This window comes from Anopheles coustani, chromosome 2 (genome assembly GCF_943734705.1).
Source record: "Anopheles coustani chromosome 2, idAnoCousDA_361_x.2, whole genome shotgun sequence".
NCBI lineage: Eukaryota > Metazoa > Arthropoda > Insecta > Diptera > Culicidae > Anopheles > Anopheles coustani.
In genome coordinates, this window is record NC_071289.1 from 89862215 (window position 1) to 89881010 (window position 18796).

The window sequence follows — 18796 nt, forward strand, 5'->3', positions numbered from 1 at the left end:
ATCCTGAAGGGAGCAAAAATACAGAAAATCCGTGCCCGATCCGTGCCAACGGATGAAAAACGCATCATCTCATGCGATGTCAACTTGTTGGTTCCAGCTGGGGGTGGTTCACCCTTTGAGGAGCCACTTATTTTGAGCCGCATTGGTTGAAATCCTAGAAAAAGAGGCTTTGCAAGCGATTAACTTTTGAATGCATAATGGTATCGTTGGATGCTTGACAGTAGTGCTAGAAAGTTTAACTGTTGCACTAGTTTATCAACCAAACAGATTAATTCAATGGTTTGCACTGGGCAAGCCAATCAATGTTAATGATAATCAGCGATTAGAGTGATCTAAACGAAATGCTTTTGCCTAAGAGTTCGATGATATAAATGATTATAGCATATTTAAAAGAATATCGTGAAGTTAGAAATTTTGCAAACAGTTGTCATTCTTGCGTAAATTCAATCAAACCGAGAATCTATTACGTTATCCTCTTATAACAAGGTATTATGAAAGAACCGAAAAATACCATTTATCTGCCATTCCCAAAGCGGTTGTCAGGCTTTGTGAATCTCTGTTGATTACGAGAACGTATAAATCGACTCGACGTCAATAACTTTATCAAATCGACCATTCGGGGGCATTTTATCGGTAGGCCTTCCCGATAAAGACACCAACATTCAGTTTCCCGCCTTCTCGAAGCATAGACGCAGGAGTCAATTGACGTTTCTCGAACGCCGAGACAGTCGAGTGTTTCTTAGAAAAACGCCCACGGTGCACTGGTGATTGGCGAATAAAAGAACTGGTGGAGGCGCCCGATGGTTTATTTTTGGCAGTTCTTTTTTTTCCCACCGCACTCTGCTCTTCCAAAACCCTAACGACACCGATCTTACAAAGAGTGTGCACAGGCTGTGTCTCTTCTACCTATTGGGTGATCCCAAGCAAAGATGTCCTTTTTTTGTGGAACATTTTTTTCCACCACATCATGCTGGGTTTGCTGTTTATTTTTTCTCCTCTCTTCCTTTCAAAGTAAATCCGTGCTTCATTCACTCATTGACTCTTCCAATCGGTGGTCAGCGTTACTCGCCATCGGTGTGTGGGAAATTTGCGTCATTTCGTGCTGCGAGTGTTTTTGTTTTGCTTCTTTTTCGGTTGTGGGGGTATGAAAGGTTTTCACGGTCGAGCTGTTACGTAAAGACCATCTATCTATCCAAACACCGGAATAATTCGATACAGTGAAAAAGATTTCACACTCACTCGAACGAGACTTCCTCCGTTTGATAGCTCGCGTTTGGGAAACACGGCATTCAGGGAGAAAAAAAAATGGCAATACAGATGAAAGGCGCGAGCACCGGAAGGTACAAAGCTGTGCTGCTTTTTCCGATTCAATGATTCTTTATAGAAGTTTCGTAGTGATTTCTCTTAGCGTTCTTTTCGCTATGAACGGAGATTGTTTATTTCAATTTTCACACGTTTCACACTTTTTTCAATTATTTCCTGCGGTATGGAAGAATTTGTAGTAGGGCTTTAATGTGTTTTTATTCAATTTTGTATGTATAAGTATATTTAAAAAAATCATAGTGTTGAAGAAACCGTTCGGGAATGTTCAACCAAGATCTTGTGCTAACGTTAGTTTATTTGCGTTACTTTCAGTTTCCAGTTCCATCCAATGTTTTTTGCAAATTTTGAGGAAATGAACGAAATATTAATGTTACTGTTGCCCTTCTACTACTATCATCCTTTGGAAATATGGCAAAATACCAGTATTTTAACAACTATATTACATCAAGCCGAAGCTGATATATTTGTTTCGATCAATATATATTTTTTTTAAATCATCACATCAATTGGTTCACATGATTCGATTATTGTTTCTTCGTATGCCCTGATTTCAACTTCCACGCCCCGAGCGATGGTTTGTTGATCCGACTGTTTGCAAGTAATTTCATGGTGGAAAATCGATACGGTTTGTTTGGTTGGAATGCTAACCTTCGAGAGAATGACGGCCACAAGAAGCCCTCCTTTGCTGTCGCCGTCTCATGCATGCTGATGAGTTGTGTAAAGAGTCAGTAACTGCTGGTTGTCTGGACATACTTATCTTTTCCACGAGTACGATGGTCTGGGGCTCATTCACTTTGTTCACGAAGAGAAGGAGAGGTACTTCCACTTTCACCAGTGGAAGACAGACACATTTATTTGTGATTCGGATGAAGATGATCATCATTGCGATAGTAAACCATCAACATTCAATCGACGAGCGTACGATCCCAGAGCAGTTCTGGCGAATGATATGTGCTCTCGAGCTCGCTCTGTTTGCCCGACGTATCCTTTTGCAAATTGTTTACCGACCGCCTGGTCGTGAGTTGAATTTTTTATTCCACAAGTGGATCAACCAGAGCTTGGCTTTCTGCTTGCACTAAACTGTAGTGAATTGTGTGGCTACATTGTACGGATAAATTGAAATTGGGAACGTTTCTCGGTGTTCGAATCCACCGAACGTACTCCCCACGCTTGCCTAACCGTATCGTTATTGATGATTGGGAAAATTTAATTACCATTTATGATTTACGATAGAAATGAACCACTGAGCGAAGCCAACTGGGTACCCCCAAAGGAGCAATTTTAATCGATGTCGCTTCATACTGCTCCAGTCGGCTTTATCATTTCCTGCAGAATGATAAATGTTGTGCTGGAAAACTGTGTACCTTTTATTAGATCGAGAAAATGAATGCGTTTTGAAAACGGTCTTTCTCCACGCTGAACTTTTCCGGGGTTTTGCGATATTGCAAGACGTTGTTTTCCAAGCCTAGTTGTAGGCTGCAAAGACGTGCCGAAAAAGAGTTCGAAAATACGGCGTAATTTTACCACACAGCAAAGAAAGTTTGCTCCTGTTTAGAAAACCCTCATTCCCGGAGCAAGTAAAAGTGAAAACTGGTACGGTCTCGGAATACAACCATCGGGTTGAGTCACGGATAACCAGTCCCCTCTCCCCCAGCCACGTTGCAGAAAGTATAAAATGGTCGATCAGGATGGCTAATGAGTGCAAACAACGACATTGTTGTCCGCTCGTTTACTGGCGTTTCCATTACGATGACAGGATATCCAGGATGGGGCGAGGCAGCTGTTTGGCAAAGTTTTCACGAAGCATTAGGCAGCTTCCTGTGTTGTGTGTTGCCATCGTCAACGGTAACAGGCCAAAAGGTAGCCATTTCCAACCTGGGCCGACTGGACTAAACTTCCGTCGAAGCGTAAATGTATCAATTGTTCCAGTGTTGTGATTTTCCCGGAATCTGGGTGGTAAAAGTTTACTTGAGTCGACTCTGCAAAACTCGACTCGACAAAAAAGGGGGAGGGCGATTGCCCAATTTTATAGCCTTCACCCAGCGCGCTTGCCATTACCACTTTGGTTTTCTATTTTGCCATGGAGATCAACGGGACGATTCATCGTAGGCCGATCCGTTACCGTCCCTATGATAAAAAGCGTCTAATTTATCGTTTCTCCGATAAAAGGATTATAGGAATTTTGGTTCGAAAAGTGTTTGCGTGTGTGATTTTTGTGGGTGGCATGAAACTCGGGTCTGCCAAAGTCCTAAAGCGGAAATATCTGACTAGCCAGCCAGTGATGGTTTTCCGATTATTCAGGAACCGATTGTGCCACCACGTTTGATTACCTTTGCTCTCAAAGTCGATTGTTTAATGAAAATTTGTGAAAAGATACGGGAATTTCAACGGCAACTATATTTGTAGTCTGCCTCGAACCGATATAGTGGTCGGTTAGTTCGTTTGAGTTGGAGACAGCTTTAATCAATGATCGTACGCTGTTTGACTGTGGGTAACAGACATGAAAAGGTAGTTAGAGTGTTGCCACTATGCAACAAAAAAAGCCACTCAGTTTTCGTACAAATAACCCATACCTTCCTTACATACTTTCGCTTTTACATCGCGTTTCTGAGCAGATAAAATCAAAATCGCGTTTTTTGTGTATCAAAAATAAATCCCCCTGAATGCAGCGTTCGGGAAAATAACCACTGGAATTGATCAATTTTCCCAACCTCCACCCGGATGTCGGGGGAGTGAAAATTTGTCGCTGTGGTGGTCGTGATGGCGCAAAACTCCGCCAAACTGCGGGTGGCTGGAGTTTGGCAAATTTCCATCCCGGGCGGTAAAGCTGTTCCATCGACAGTTTATTTTTATTTTTAATCTCCAAGTGCTGTCGTCCTTTTTTCTTTTTTTTTTGGGGCTCCCCATTAAATCACTTTCGCTGCCGGGGGCGTTCGGCGATGACATGATCGAACCGTTTGAAAATCATCAACCTGCTCGTCGTTCGTGTGATTCGTGAGCTGCGAAACCTCTACCTCCCCTGAGTGTGATGGAAATGTACGTTGAGTTTTTATCTCTTATTTCAATTCGTCCTTTCGTCCCCTCTTCGGTTCCGCTGGTTATGAATATTTGTCACTGGTCACCAAATTTTCCTCGACGAATCTCCAGTAATCGAACACAGACTGGCAATTGCTCCCTCCATCCATCACAATTTCTCTCTTTAAGGTGAACCCAACGACTGGATGATGCAGCAGGAATATCTCGATCTCTGCAAAGCGCACACAAGCACCCCACACAAACTGCCTGGAGCAACGAATGGGTGGGGGGAAAAAATGGGTGCACTCTGTTGATGGGTCTGTTCGCACTTAAAAATGCCGGCAAACTGGTCAGAGCAGAGTGTCATCCACAGGAAACCGGACTCAAATGCCGGAACTCAATCGCTGCGGGGCATTATTCCCTTCTTTTCTCACATTGAACCAAACCCGAACGAAAAAATGGAAAAACCATTCGTGGTCGCAACCCACGATTTTTGCCCCGGAGAGTTGGTCCCCAAAAGGGAAGGGAAAATCTTTATCACCCCATCGGTTTTTGCCGTGTTTCGCTTACCTTTGAGAAGATTTTTTTTCAAACGCGTTTTGGAGCGGATATTTGCCAACCGATTGATGTTTAAATAAACTAGCGTTTTGTCGTTCATCTTCGGTGAATCTCCCTTTTTCCATAATGGACGTTGCTTGAACAAATCTGGTGTTTTTTTCGTTGGGATTTTTTTTTCTGTCGCTTTGTTTGTTCATCGATGACTCTGGTTTCCCCCGTTTTCTAATGTGTACAAATAACAAAACCGGTAGCTGTCGAGAATGATAAGAAGCAAGAAGCAGAATCTACCCCTCAAACTGTCTGTTCCCATTGCTGGACTTTTTTTTCCCTCAATGGCGCAATATGCCCGGTGGGCAAAAGGGTACCGCTGTACCGATTACGATGAACAGGAAAAACTGGAAAAGGAACAGAACTACTTGTGCCCCGCAGCCATGGTCGCCGAAAACTCTTCCATCTGTCCTGTGAGGGAAAGCGGAGCGTGGGGTTAATGCGCGCACACCCCGCAAAGCAACCGCAACCGATTGCGAATTTTCTCTGCGGCAGTGCGGTGAAAACTTTCCACCGGAAAACACCCCCCTCGCTCGCCCCGCTGCAATACGAAACGCATACCCCCACCCGCCGTTGACCGGCCGGGTTTGGAAAAACCAACCCCCGTCGGGGGTTTGCTTGGTGTTCTTTTGAAAATCGTTCCGCACTTCCGTGAGCCGCACTTCCGCTTCAAAGAAACAGACCCTTCCCTCCCCCTCCCTTCTACTCAGGCAGGGAAAACACCAAACAAGTGATACACACCACGGGGGGGCGGTCTACGAAGGGGACAGGAAAGTTCTCAAAGAAAAACTGAGTTTCTAGTGGAAGGAAAAAATAGCTCATGTTTGATTGATCTGACATGACAAGACGAAAAGCAAGCGAAGAAGAGCAAAGTCGTGGGGAAAAGCATTCGAATTTGCAAAGTCGGTAAGAAAAAACAGTATCAAACGAAAGTGGTGAAGCGTGAAGGAGAAATTGGAAATCAACATAATTTTTAAAAAGTAAGTTTTTCCTGGCGAAGAAGAAGAAGCGAGCAGATTGCCGCTCGGCGCCACTGCACGGAGCGCTGTCAGTCACCCGGGTGGGTGATAATTATTCATTCATCTGTTCGTCCGGAGACTTCGGAACAGCTGCAGGGATTTTTTTGCTTGTACCATTTTCCATAAGATTATGCTTTACGGTTCGTCCCCCGATTCGTTATGAATTTCTTCCGGCACCGGGTACCTTGGAATGGGTTTAAGTAATTGGCACGGTGTGATTGTGGTTTGATGATGATGATGATGATGAAGCGCTGCAGACTCTTGGGTATGTTTTGCTAATTTCGAACATGATGCTTCATTTTCCATCCATCGTCTTTGATGTTTGAGTATTTTAAATGTTGTTTGATATTCATTTTTACTATATTTATTTTGAAGCTAGCCAGTTTGAGCGAGGGTTTTTAATCCGTTTCATTTAGAAACCTGTAATTGATTTCAAAGAAAATGATTAGTTTTTGCGGAGATTGAGGAGGAAAAGTCTTATTTTCATTATTACACAGAGTACACCATGAACAGTTAAACTAGTGACAAAATTAAATACAATTTGCAGATTTCTTATCGCTGGATTAAAATTTTAAAAATATATATAGAAAGCCATCCATACATTTAAATGCATTAAAACTACCAAAAATGTATTTGGTTGACATTTAAAATTTGATTTAGATAGATCGCACAACTTCCATAAAGTTGCTATAATTTATAAGTCGGTTCGTTTTTCTTCCCCTAGTTTTCCAGACAAGGTTATGACATTTTCGCGTACCCGGTTCGCCGTCAATTCTAGCCCACGTTTTCATTTGAATGGCGAAAATCGGGAGGAAAATAAAGAAATTCACCAAAAAAAACCATTCGCCAGATCGAAATCATGAAATGGAAAATATAGATATCCGAATAATGAAGAATGGCAGTCGGAAATGAGGTTTCGCTACTGTGTTGTGCCTTCCTGGGCCGCCTTCGTTCACGTGCTGTCAGGTTCCGAATGTGTATGGGTGTGTGTGTGTTGGTGGGCGTCCTGCGTTTACTTCACCACGGATAGACATTTCGGTTTTCCATCAGGCTTGCTTGCCTGCACGACCAATGCAACCAATCGGCACACGCATGCCACCAACCCTCGTGAAAACTACCCTCCAGGGAAAAGTGAGTGATTTTTTATGTTCCGTTTCGCCTCCCCCGAAACCATGTGTAGTGCCCGGGCAGGGGTTTGCTGTGACTCTTACGTTAAAAGTATTGTTATAGCTATTAAAATGTTGTTGGAAAATATGACAGCTGTATATTTTCCCTTCCTTTCCCATACTAAGGAGAGGGAAGCCTGTAAATATTCTATTTGCTGTGATTTTGTTTCAAATCAAATTACGTTTGTCATAGTGATTTTTTTTTGTTTCTTGTGAGTTTTCCTTCATGCCCCCCGGGGGGTGATCTTTGTAATAAATATAGCATGACATGTAACTTTTTGTGTTTGCTTTCGAATTCCTGGTTATATGTACTTGTATCATTCGATTGCTGTTTTGGTCTATTTTAAACTGTTTCACTGTGAATTTTGAGCTAGTATGAGACAAGCATAGGAATATTAACTTCATTAAATGAACGTCCAAAGTGCTTATCTTTACTCCCATTAAGACCTGTTCGTGCTCGGTGCGAAATAATTCCACATCCCAAACGTTCCATCCAAGATCACAGGTCCGCAATGTTTCCCCGTCGTATGCAACGGTTCGGAAATGAGGTTATCTACCTTCCGGTATTATGGTGTCGGTGTCAGTGTTTAGTCGTAAAGGCCCCTCTACCTGGGCTTTGCGTCGCCCGTTGCGGTAACAAAATCTCCTATCGTGTGTCGTCATCACTTTTTGAAGTGTGAATTTATTAACAATTTAGCAGATAATATAGGAAGCTCCGAGAAGCGCAACACGACGACGCACACGAGGCGAATGTTTTTGTTCGCCCTCTAGGAGTTGCGAACTCCTAGTACCATGGCTTGATTTGGGCGCTAGACCGGCGCCCGGAAGTCAGATATGCCAGTTCCCTGTCACCACGGTCTACGGGGCAAAGCCGAACCCGAAGTTCTTTAGGGCCCCCCCGAAATTGGAATGGATAAACCATTGCCGCAATCTTTGACTTCCGCCAAACATGGGTGTTGGTGCCACGGCTCTGCCTATTTATCATCTGTCACAGAAAATGCTGAGCCAGGAAAAACCTCCCGCCCACCTGCGTGTAACACCCCTTAGCATGTCTAGCAAATGTGAATTTCATTTTCTTCCTTTCCGATTGACGCACATTCGCGCCTTCCCAAGGATGAGGAAATCAAAGCGCCGGACGAAAAAGAAGGGACAACCCAGATCGTTTTTTGGTTGAGATTTTCATGAGCAGCAGTTCGCTCCACGGTGTCGAGATTGGCCCCGATCGGATGTGGCGTGCAGTCGTGCTCGTTCAGCGTGAGGCCGGTCCTGAGAAGCATACTGAGGGAGCAACGATAGAGGCGTGCCGTGGGCTGAGGTCTCGGTCGGAATAATAGAATAATATTTAGATAGAATTTAAATTAGAATAAAAGGCAACGAGAGGAGGGGGGTGCAAGCGTAGCGATAAGCTGGGTGTTTTCTGTGAAGCGAACGAAGGAAACGGAAGGAGCCAGCAAGAATCAGCGCTTTCCCTACAAGGGGTGGAAAGTGACCCAACCCCCACGAACCGGGGCTACTAGGGATGTTCGGGAAAGAAACGTCCTAAGGCATCCGTGGCAATGTGTGTGTGTGTACGTGGATTTTCATTTCATCCCCGTTTTGGGAGAAAATCTTACGCAAATCCGGCAAACCCTGGGTGTTCGTATAGGTAAGGGCTGGCGGCTTTGGAACATGTGGCTCACGGCCTCAAGGCTAAGGCGAACACCGACCACAAAACGATCCACAAAATCCCATCCAGACGACGGCGGCGGCGGCGGCGGCGGCGGCGGGGAAGTCAAAACAAGACAGCTGACAGGCCATGTAATAAGGGATCTCATCCGCCCACTCGATTGACCACCCCTAGTCGACTTTTTCCCTCGCGGGGATGGAAATGTATTCCGGGGGTCGTTTTGTGTTTCGATTTTTTCCTTTGTTTTGTTTCCTGCCCGCATCTTGATGGAGAAAAATGATGTGTTCATTGTGCGTGAAACGATGCTAACTAGCCATTCGAAACTGAAATGCCTCTTCTCAACCGCCGAAAAGTACCTCTCCCTCCCCCCCCGGGGGTGGCTAATGCAAACCTTGTAGTGTTTTAAGGCCGAACAACGGAAGCATTGCCGACGCTAAAAGTAGCCACTTTTCTTTTTCCTTTTTTTTTTGCCAAAAGACGGCTTATCTGTTCGGGGAAGGTCACGCGGTTTGGGGTACGAAATTCGAGGAGATAAAATATAAACTGAAACGCTTAGCAGACCACCACGAAAGAGATCGGAATTAGCAAGGCAACGCTCCCTTGCGTTGAGCTGGCCAAGAGGCATTCGGTACCTCGACGTAGATTAAATGTTTCGAGCAGCACGAAAGATGATAACTTTTCGATGGAAAGTGAGACGCAAACACACACAATGGAATCATCTTTGGTTGTTCAGCTTGCTGTGTTTGCCCTCTTGTGATATAGAATACACCACCAGCGTCCGGATGAATGCTGACGGGACTAAACTGTTCCCCATCATCTTCTTCGTCGGCGCCTTTAAATACGCTTTTCCTTCCCTCATTTCCAGTACCATTGGCCCTCGTTGTATCTGTACCTTTGCCAATTGAATTTTCCGACCGATTCGGGCCGATCTTTCTGGGCGCTCGTGGGATGAAATCAACCTGGAAACATCAGCAAGTCGGACACAAATCTCTCCGCCTCACCTAAATCCACCCAATCCGATGGCGGGATCGTTTAGCCGCGGTTGTTTGAAGTAGTCGACCTAAGTGGCATTATGCTGTTTGCGTGTTTGCGCTTACGCATTCCATAAATAAAAGATGATTCAAAATATTTACACTCGCCGTGAGGGAAACACAGATGCTGAAGGAAAATTACAAGGCTATGCCTGATTTTTGGTGAATGCAAAAGTCATGTTTTTTCTCTTGTGTTGAATAACCGATAAAAATAATCAATCATCGTTGTTTAAAGAAAAAATTTAGAAGAAAAGCACACAAATGTTTGATTGTGGATTGTGTCTCTAACGCCTCGTTTTGATCTACTTTGAAGTCACTAATAAATTAAAAGAAAGACCCTTTTTAAATGCAACTTTTCTGGCAATCAGCGAGAACATTCTTTTTTTAAATGGTCTAAAATGAAAAAGCGGAATAATATGCATGTGTGCAACCCTGCAACCCTTCGGTATGTTCACCGAGATCAAGAGACTACACGTTCAACCACTCGAGATGGCACACATTCTTGGCTCTACCAGATCAAACCCGATGTTCGAACGGACGTAATGAGATTAGCGTACAGTAGCCGACCTTCATCCCCAGGCCGTGTACGAAAATACATCATCAAGGATTTCGAGCTAGATTTCCCTTGGCGCCCGGCCGAGGGGAAAATGTAACCCTCGTACAGACCCTCGCTGGGGTTTGGCTGGGCCAGACAGAGGAGGAAAAAGCCTTTCGCGAACCGAATTGGTTGTGCTGATGAGACGCGTCCCTCAAGGGCTTCGCGTTAATAATGACGGAGTGGGTTTGATGTCGTGAGCACGGTTCCCTTTTTCGCCCTGCCCTCATTGGTTTTTCCACATAGCGGAATTCAGTTACGCGCTTCCACCGAAGGAAAATGTGATCACATTCGATGGTTCTTTTTTTTTATTAAAAATCATCCCTTAACTTTCCACCTTCGGTCAAATGCGGCGAGAGACACCCTTTTCTTTTGTGCATGTTTATTTGTTTTGTCTCACAAATAGCTACCGCTAGGGCAAGGAAAGACACGCGAGAAAATAAAGCATCTAAGTGAAGAAAAGAGTTCGAAGGGAACGAAAATAAATGCGCCATCCTTTAAACAAGTAGGATTCAAATTAATGTTATCCAAACTCTACACCACGCCATCGAGCCACATTGCATGTCGACCAACATGCTCCGTTTAAGGGTTGATTAGGTCCCTGGCCACCACCAGAGCGCTGTGGGGTGCGTTTCCTTCCAACTTTCGTTAACTTTCCAAATGGGGGAAAATGCGGGAAAAGATAAATGCGTTTTTTACCCCTCGCGTGGTACCTGGTAAATGGTTCGTCGTCGATGAGGAATTACAAACGATACTTACAACTGCTAGGGCCCGCGGTCCGTTTCCAAGGGGAAAAACATTGAAAACACCCGGCAACGCAACGGCATGTATGCTCGCGCACCATTGGGTGACATTGGGTGGAAATGAAATCGAAATCAAACCGGGGAAGTATCAAAATGAAGACAGGAATGTTTGTATTTAATGGAGAGCAAAGGAAGCAAAATGAGGAGAAGGTTGAGTAAGAATGTTACAACTTCGTTTCCCCCTTCCTAGAACGGTACAAACGAATTGAATTTAATGAAATTTGACGTTTCCATGCCTCGTGGTTGTGGTAGCATAGAGTTTTGTTTCAAGAGATTAGGAACGGCAAACTCCGACGTACTTTCGATACAATTTCAAACGTTGCAGTACGAAAATGTAAGGGTTGAAAAAATGGAAAAAAATTACTTAAAGCAAAAATGGGGTTTTCTGAGTTCCTTAAGATAAGGAAAACTATTAAAACCAAATTTTTATTATAACTGAACCTATTAAAACTTAATGTTTAAAAGATTTTTCTTACAAATAAATCTTTTTCTCGGTCACTAAAAACATTTTAATGAAGTCACACGTCCAACCGGACTTAATGGTTCCGCTTAATTGGTTTCGCTGGAACGTTCATCGTTTTCAGCTTAAAGCATTTCCATGCTGTTAGCTCCAGTGTCCGAAGGAATTATGTTAAGTGCTTCTCAAACAGCGCTAAACTTACCCCGGTACGAAAAATTAACATCGCTAGCCGTAGTGCTTCAGCCATTTTTCCCGAATGGACGCAGGAAGTTTTCCCGATCTCCGGGGGCTCACCTGACCCCTTTTTCATGAGGTTAATTAAATTTTCGTAAATTGTTTCAACTCCGTGGCCTGTCACACCTGGTTTAGAACGTCAACCAATATGTTGACTTGTCGTGACAGTTTTGCGAAGAAATTGCGGAAGTAATACCATTTTAAATCACAACTTAAATTATGAGATAAATGTAATTCGTATCGTTAAGCGTTTGTGCTTAATTGCATTTTAAAGCGAACAAACGCGATGCTCTTCAATATGCTTCATTGTAGGAAAAACATGTTGTTATGTGTATGTTAGTCTTCTCTCCATTGAGGCTCTCTAACTGCTTTATTTAGGAAATAAATTTACTTTCCATACGTAGACGGCTCATGTACCGTCACATTCTTTGGAAACCTAAAAGGTACTGTCTTCAGAGCTCTTGCCAGCGATTCCCATCAGTGCAAAGCCAAACTCGCCAACCCATACGGTGGAAATTAGCTTCACCTGATGATGACGTCGGGTGTAATAAACTTCATTTTGACTTTCTTCCGTCGTGCGCCCCCAAATAAGATGCATTCTTCAAGCGGAGGTTCCAAGCCCGGCGAAGTCAACGACTTCATTTGACTCTCGGGCCCGTCAACTTCCGCAGCAACATCCGATCCGGTTGAAATCATTCCCATCAACTCGGGGCCACATCCGGGTCTTGCGACGCTTCGCGAGTGAAATTCTTGTCTTCCCATTTTGATGCTGTGGATGGTTTACCTTTTTTCACTCACACTCGTCCGTCGTCTCAGTTTTTAGCGGTATACAACAACGTGCACATGGCAGTATCGATCGGGCCTTCAACGTGTGGCCTACGTCGAGACCCGTTCTTGGCGGGATCCTTTTGGGAGAGATTATATCCTGATTGCACGTGTCCTAAAGCGGCGATGACTGCCTGGCGTGCGTTTGGCAGCTTTGCTTTTCATGGTAACGACGTAATAAGCAGTTTGTAATCCTCTCGTCAAACTCCCTTTCGTCTACCCTTCCGTAAGTGAAGGATATGTGTGTATGAGTTTCTTGTTTCAGTCTTGTTGGCAAAGCTCTTAAAGGGTTGGCAAGGGAATTCCTCCTAATTTGTTAAACATGGTGGCCGGACGGCGAACATTTCACCAGAATTATTCGCTTCACTTAGCGGGAGTACCTTGTTAAAAAAAATAATGACATTGTTGTGATACTTGGGTTAACATTTTCACTAGAGTTGTGTAAATCTGATTCAGATTCATGAATCTGAATGAATCTCTGAGTTATAAGGGATTCATGAATCTTTCATCGAGAGAGTCATGAATTCCAAAGACACACCAACCGATGAAAAGTCATCAGCCAAAAACGGGTTGAGAGACCCTTTTTGTTTTTTTTTGTCGCATAATCCACCCCTATGAAAGAATCGGGGAGATTCATGACAGATCCATGAAACATTCATGAAGATTCATTAAAGTTTCGAAAGAATCATTAAGCTTTGAAGATTCGAATCCGCAAAGATTCATAAATCCATCTGCATGAATCGTAGGTGAAAGAATCATGTGTATAAATCTCGCCAAAAGATTCATTAAGCACAACACTAGTTTTCACACCATTTCTACGTGTCGTAGCTTATAATCTCTACAACATATAGGACTCTTTAGTTAATTTAGTATTCTATCTGATTTTGTCCTTCAAATGTTTTAAATTCATTCTCACGTCTATTTGTTATTTATTTGAAGAACCAAACATCAAATTCTGGTGAACTCTTGTACTTCAAACGTGGTTACTCACGACCAAGCTGGTCGTAGCTATAAACATCAATGCCAAACTACAAGTGCACTTGCAACGTGTTTATTCCCAGTTTGCCGGTCCAATCATCGCATCACACGGGATAAATAACAAAGCCATCGAAGAAACTCCCGGGCGGTAAACAGTAAAGTGCAAACGGTACGCAACGGGGTCGGATCATGACACTCAACTTGAATGGCAGTTGGATATCGTGAACATCTTTGCCAACACAGCTTTTAACCCCCGGTGCCAATGCCTCCGGACCGGCGGACACTGATTCTCTGCTAGAAGCACGATGCATTTCACTCGTGTGTTGCTTTGCGCACTTGTACGTTTGCATCATTCTTCGCTTGCGTTGCGTTTTTGTCTCAAACTGCCTTCTCGCTTTTTGTTCCCTCTTCATGCTTGGTCCAGTCTCTCTAGTGTGTTCGGCTTGTTTTGGACTGGGACCTGTAGTGCCGAGTTTCTTTCAATGGCTATCCACTGAACGCGCGTGGTCTTCCCGTGGTATAAATTCATCTCTTCTGCTGACCGAACGGATGTGCGCTTTGAAAACCGCTCGAGAGGATAATCTTTCCATCTTTCTTGAAATGCCCGGCTCGGAAAGGATTCCTTCGCGATCCGGCTCACTGTAGAAAAGTCGGGTTAGCATTCCGCTTCCCCTTTCCTTTTTCCATTTCCTCGCAAACACCGCAGCAGATATTCTGTTTTATTTTATTTTTGCTGTTCCTCAATTGTTACCGGAAGGATGTGGGATTCAAAAGAAACATCTTCTTCAGATGCAACTCCGTGGGCTCGGCTCTCGGAAAGGACTCGTGCGGATGTCAGAAAAAGAAAATCAACCCCGGAAAGGATCGCCAACCGGCTCTCGGCACACTGCTTCCCGCCATCCCGCGGACATTGCTACACATCCTGCTCCGAATGAGTCCCCGAAAGTGAAACACCTTCCCTTTTCGACGCCTTTCTCAAGTGAGGGTTTTGTTTGGCTGCTTCGGTCAGCTACCACCGACAAGCGCGAACCTCAACAATATAAGGTGCTGCTTGGGGAGCTTTTCTTTTGCACCTTTCCGGCTGTATGCAAAAGGTGGTCAAGATGAATGGAGTCTTTTGAGGAAGCCGTCTGCGTGTACCCCGATGTTCCCTTGTTTGCTACCCTGAATCTGACATCGGAGATTTTCTCTTCGTTCACGGATCGGCTTCGCCTTCGCCATCCTTCGCCTCGGGTAAGCTGCACGAGATCTCTTCAGATCATCTTAGCGTCTGGTGGGACGGCTTTGAGAAAGCTCACCGGAAAACATCCCCTCCTTCCAAATGGTTCGCATCCGTGCAAACCTTTTGAAGGGTAAGATTTTCATCCATTGTTGTGGGGGGCTGTGGAGAGATCTCTTGAATCTTCTTTCTATCAGAAAAAGGTCAGTTAAGAAAGTTTCAGAATAAATTGAAAAAAAGAGAGTGAGATATTCAGCGGTGGCGTATTAGCTACACGTCAAATAAAGAAGAGGGAAAAGACAAGACTGCTTGAAAAGAGGATCTCATGTTTTTTTTTTTCTTCAACCAACCCGAGTCGGACACTTGTTTCATCCGCAGCCCAAAACTGGATAAAACTTTACCCTCATCCTCCCCCCATTGACTGCCTTCCGCTTTGTTTCTCGCCCCGTAAAGCAAGATCTCTCCTTTAACGCTAGAGATACTGCATCGTTATCCTTTTGCTTTTTTGATGAAGGTGATTTGTTTACTCGCAAGCAACTAGTGTGTTGCTTTTTGCGCCGCTTATGTTTGCGTCAACATGAAAAGCATTTCTCATCCGAAGTCTGTTCTACCCCGTCGACAAAGAAAACACCCTGTGGGGGAGGGTGGGAAAGGCGTGAGAAGCTACAGCAGCAGAAGGAAAGCTCCGGTCGCTTAGCTATTAATTTTGACTGAGTGAGCTCTTACGAATTCAATGGACTCTGCCCAGGCGGATCGTTTCGCTTCTTGACGGCTTCCTGTATCTGCTCTCGGTGGCTTGTTAGCTGCCAAGGGGGAGATGGGGGTTGGGTAAAGTTTTCCTAACGGCAACGTTAATCAAATGCAAATGCTTGTGGCCCGTGATGCCGCCGCGGGGAGGGCTCGAACCATCGGAGCAGAAGCTGATGAGCTTTTGTTTTTATGAAGCTTTCGGCTTTCATCAGCTACTCCTCGCAGTTTGTGGTTTCATCTTCCTTATTATCATGCCAAAGCTATTTATTTCAATTTTAAGAAAACTTATTTTACTAAATGAGGCCTTTTTAATAAACACATGTTCATTGTAGCCTTTAGTTACATTTTTTATTAGGACTAAAGACATGAAAAAGGGGAATATGACATATGAGTATAGAAATATGTTTTGTTCCCCCTACATTATGCTGCGTAACATTTGATTGCGATATACCGGAATTGTCCTCAAATCCGTTCTAGTTTTATACATTTTTTTCTATAATTTAATTAAAATATCGTACTCAATCACACACAACAAACCACAATAACAAATTCAGTTCATATTTTTATGTTCAATGTAACATCACTTGTGTGATAATAACTTGCTCTCACAAATTTGCAAAACAGATGAAATAAATGTTCAATCAATATTTCACAAATAAAAAAACCTAGTCCAACACAACAAATGCAAGTATCGTGCAGTCAAGAGCCTCCACGAACGTGACGTTTTCGTTTCTTAAAGGTTCAATGAGCCGCCTTTGACGGGCGCCATTAAAAGTCTTTTGGCAGACATTGACCCACCGACGTCAGAGAAGTAGGCAGTGCAAGCATGTAATGGGAACATCAGCTGCAAACAAAAAAACAGGCTTGCTTGCTTACTTTTGCATTTTTCGCCTCCAAAGGGTTCGGGTTCTTTAGGCTAAGTGTGTGTGCAAAAGCAAACGGTGACACAAGTAGTGAAAGTTTTCGTAGAAAAGCGGGTGTTTCTATCGCTGGCCTTGGCGTCCTAGATGGTGGTGGTGGTGGTGGTGGAGGTGGTGTAGCTCCAGTCTAGTGTTGAAGGACGTCTGAGTAGGTCGAGTGAGTCTCGACTAAATTAGGACGCCTTTACCACAAGCCGTCGCTGTTTTCGCACGTTTCCCGCACACACATACAATCGTGCCTCATTGTCAAAAGGGTTTCCTTCCCGTACGTTCCCCTGTCTGAGTTTTTCTTCCTAAATTACAAGTGCCACCTTAAAAGTTCATTTTTATTTTACCCTTCACGAACCAAAGGAGAACGAAGGACACAGTTTTTTTTTTGTAGGTTTTTGATCCTTACTCATCACATGCTAAAACATGCACGAAACTTTACCTGGTTGACGTAGGAAGAGTAAAATGCTTATCTATGTAGATTTTTCGTTCCCGAAGTTTCCTTTTGTCTTTCCCTTTTTCACCATCGAGTGGCATCAGCTGCAATAGGAGAAGAGTTGTGGTTTATCTTGACAGCATAAATTTCATTGCTCGAACCGATCGATGTTTGGTATATGGTTAAACAACTTTTGATTGATTCTGCTGAGGTTTGTAATATCGTTTTTTCGCTAAGGAAGTGTTGTTGAGTTAAAATTTGTTTTGTTGATTTGTGAATTTTTTAAACTTATATCTGAATGAAAAAGTTTAATAGTAATCATCTCCTGCTCCTGGCTTAAAGTTTGCTCGTTAACAATTCAAATGTGTGCCAAGCATTAGCCTATAAATCATTAACAAAAGCCCGTAAAAGCCGTTTCATCACCTTTAGAACCAAACAATGCATGATTGATGAATGAATTTGCATTTGAATAGGTGCCACTCAAAGAACTAGCATTTGACTGGTGCATTTGGGATGCACAGCGAATCGATGCAGCAACTTGGATGCATCGGATGAACACGCCCGAGAAAAGGCCACAGGAAGACTTCCGTCAAGCTGTCGGAAGGAAGGCAGTATTCGTTATCCTCTTTTCCTGTGAGAACCAGCTGACACACTGTTAAATCTAAATGTCAATCCCCTGTCCCCCCCCTTTCCCCTGGTCTGGTTCAATTTCCTCCCCTCACCACAGTTGGTTGGACCACCCCCCGCACATACAAATGAAACGCTTGATTGCTGATGCATAATACACGATGAAGTCATTTTCCATCCTTCGATCCCTCCCAACCTCCCTTCGAGTACAGCCTTTTCCCCCCGGGGATGGACCATTCTAACTCAGTTCTCAGATATGTTAATTATCTATGCGTAATTGCTGCCTCAATCCCCCCACCTTCCTTCCTTCCACTCTTGCCTGTGTGCTGTCCGGTCCGTCAGGAATTCGGGATCCTTTCGAGCGGCACCGAAATCGAAATATGTTGCCATTCCGCTGGACAGTTGATTTCCCAGCGCCACTCATCAAGTACACAGTTTAGCAAATATTTGCACACATAAATCCCTTTTCCCCCTTTCCCGTCCATTACCCCCCCGCCCGCCCGCCCGCCCGGTGCACATATCCTTGTTCCATCCATTGAATGTTAATGATGATGCTAACTCATGCGAATGGAGCCTCGTTTCGGGAGAGAATTTAATTCAATAACTCACCGCGTGCGCGCGGGCTCTGGTGCCTTATCTTTTTGGCCGGGTTTTGTGCCGCTGATGCGGATGATTATGATGATGCCCCGGCGGTGGGGGGGCGTACGCGGCACGGAGCAAGTGGGAGCATGTAAATCATAATTTATGCTGATTTCTCCCTGACAGTTCATAATAACTGATTGCTCTCCGTAGGGCTCGGTCACAGTTTACGCCGGAATATGGATGGCAGCACATTTTTCATCGCATTTTCATGAACGCCAAGCCAAATCGAAAACGGTGAAGGTTTTCCCAACCCAACCGGCTGTAATGTTTTTACGACCCGCATGTACAAGTACCAAACAATTGTTCTGATAATGATAATAAATGTTGACGGGATTTCGTAGCACCCGTACAGGTCGTGTGTTTTATGCCGCGAAGACGTCAACGAACGACGCCCTGGCCATGCAGAACAAATCGTAGCTTGATGTCGGAAAAGCTGACAAGGGATAAATGTCAGCAGTTAAAGAATATAGGCATAGGTTTCGACAATGCCGGT

The 18796-nt window shown here is 44.0% G+C and overlaps 1 protein-coding gene across 1 annotated transcript in view; it reads left to right on the top strand.

The window, feature by feature from the left end:
- LOC131261838 (semaphorin-2A-like) overlaps nucleotides 1-18796 on the top strand; it is a 171649-nt gene that overhangs the window by 93436 nt on the left and 59417 nt on the right. The gene's annotated exons all lie outside the window — the stretch shown is intronic.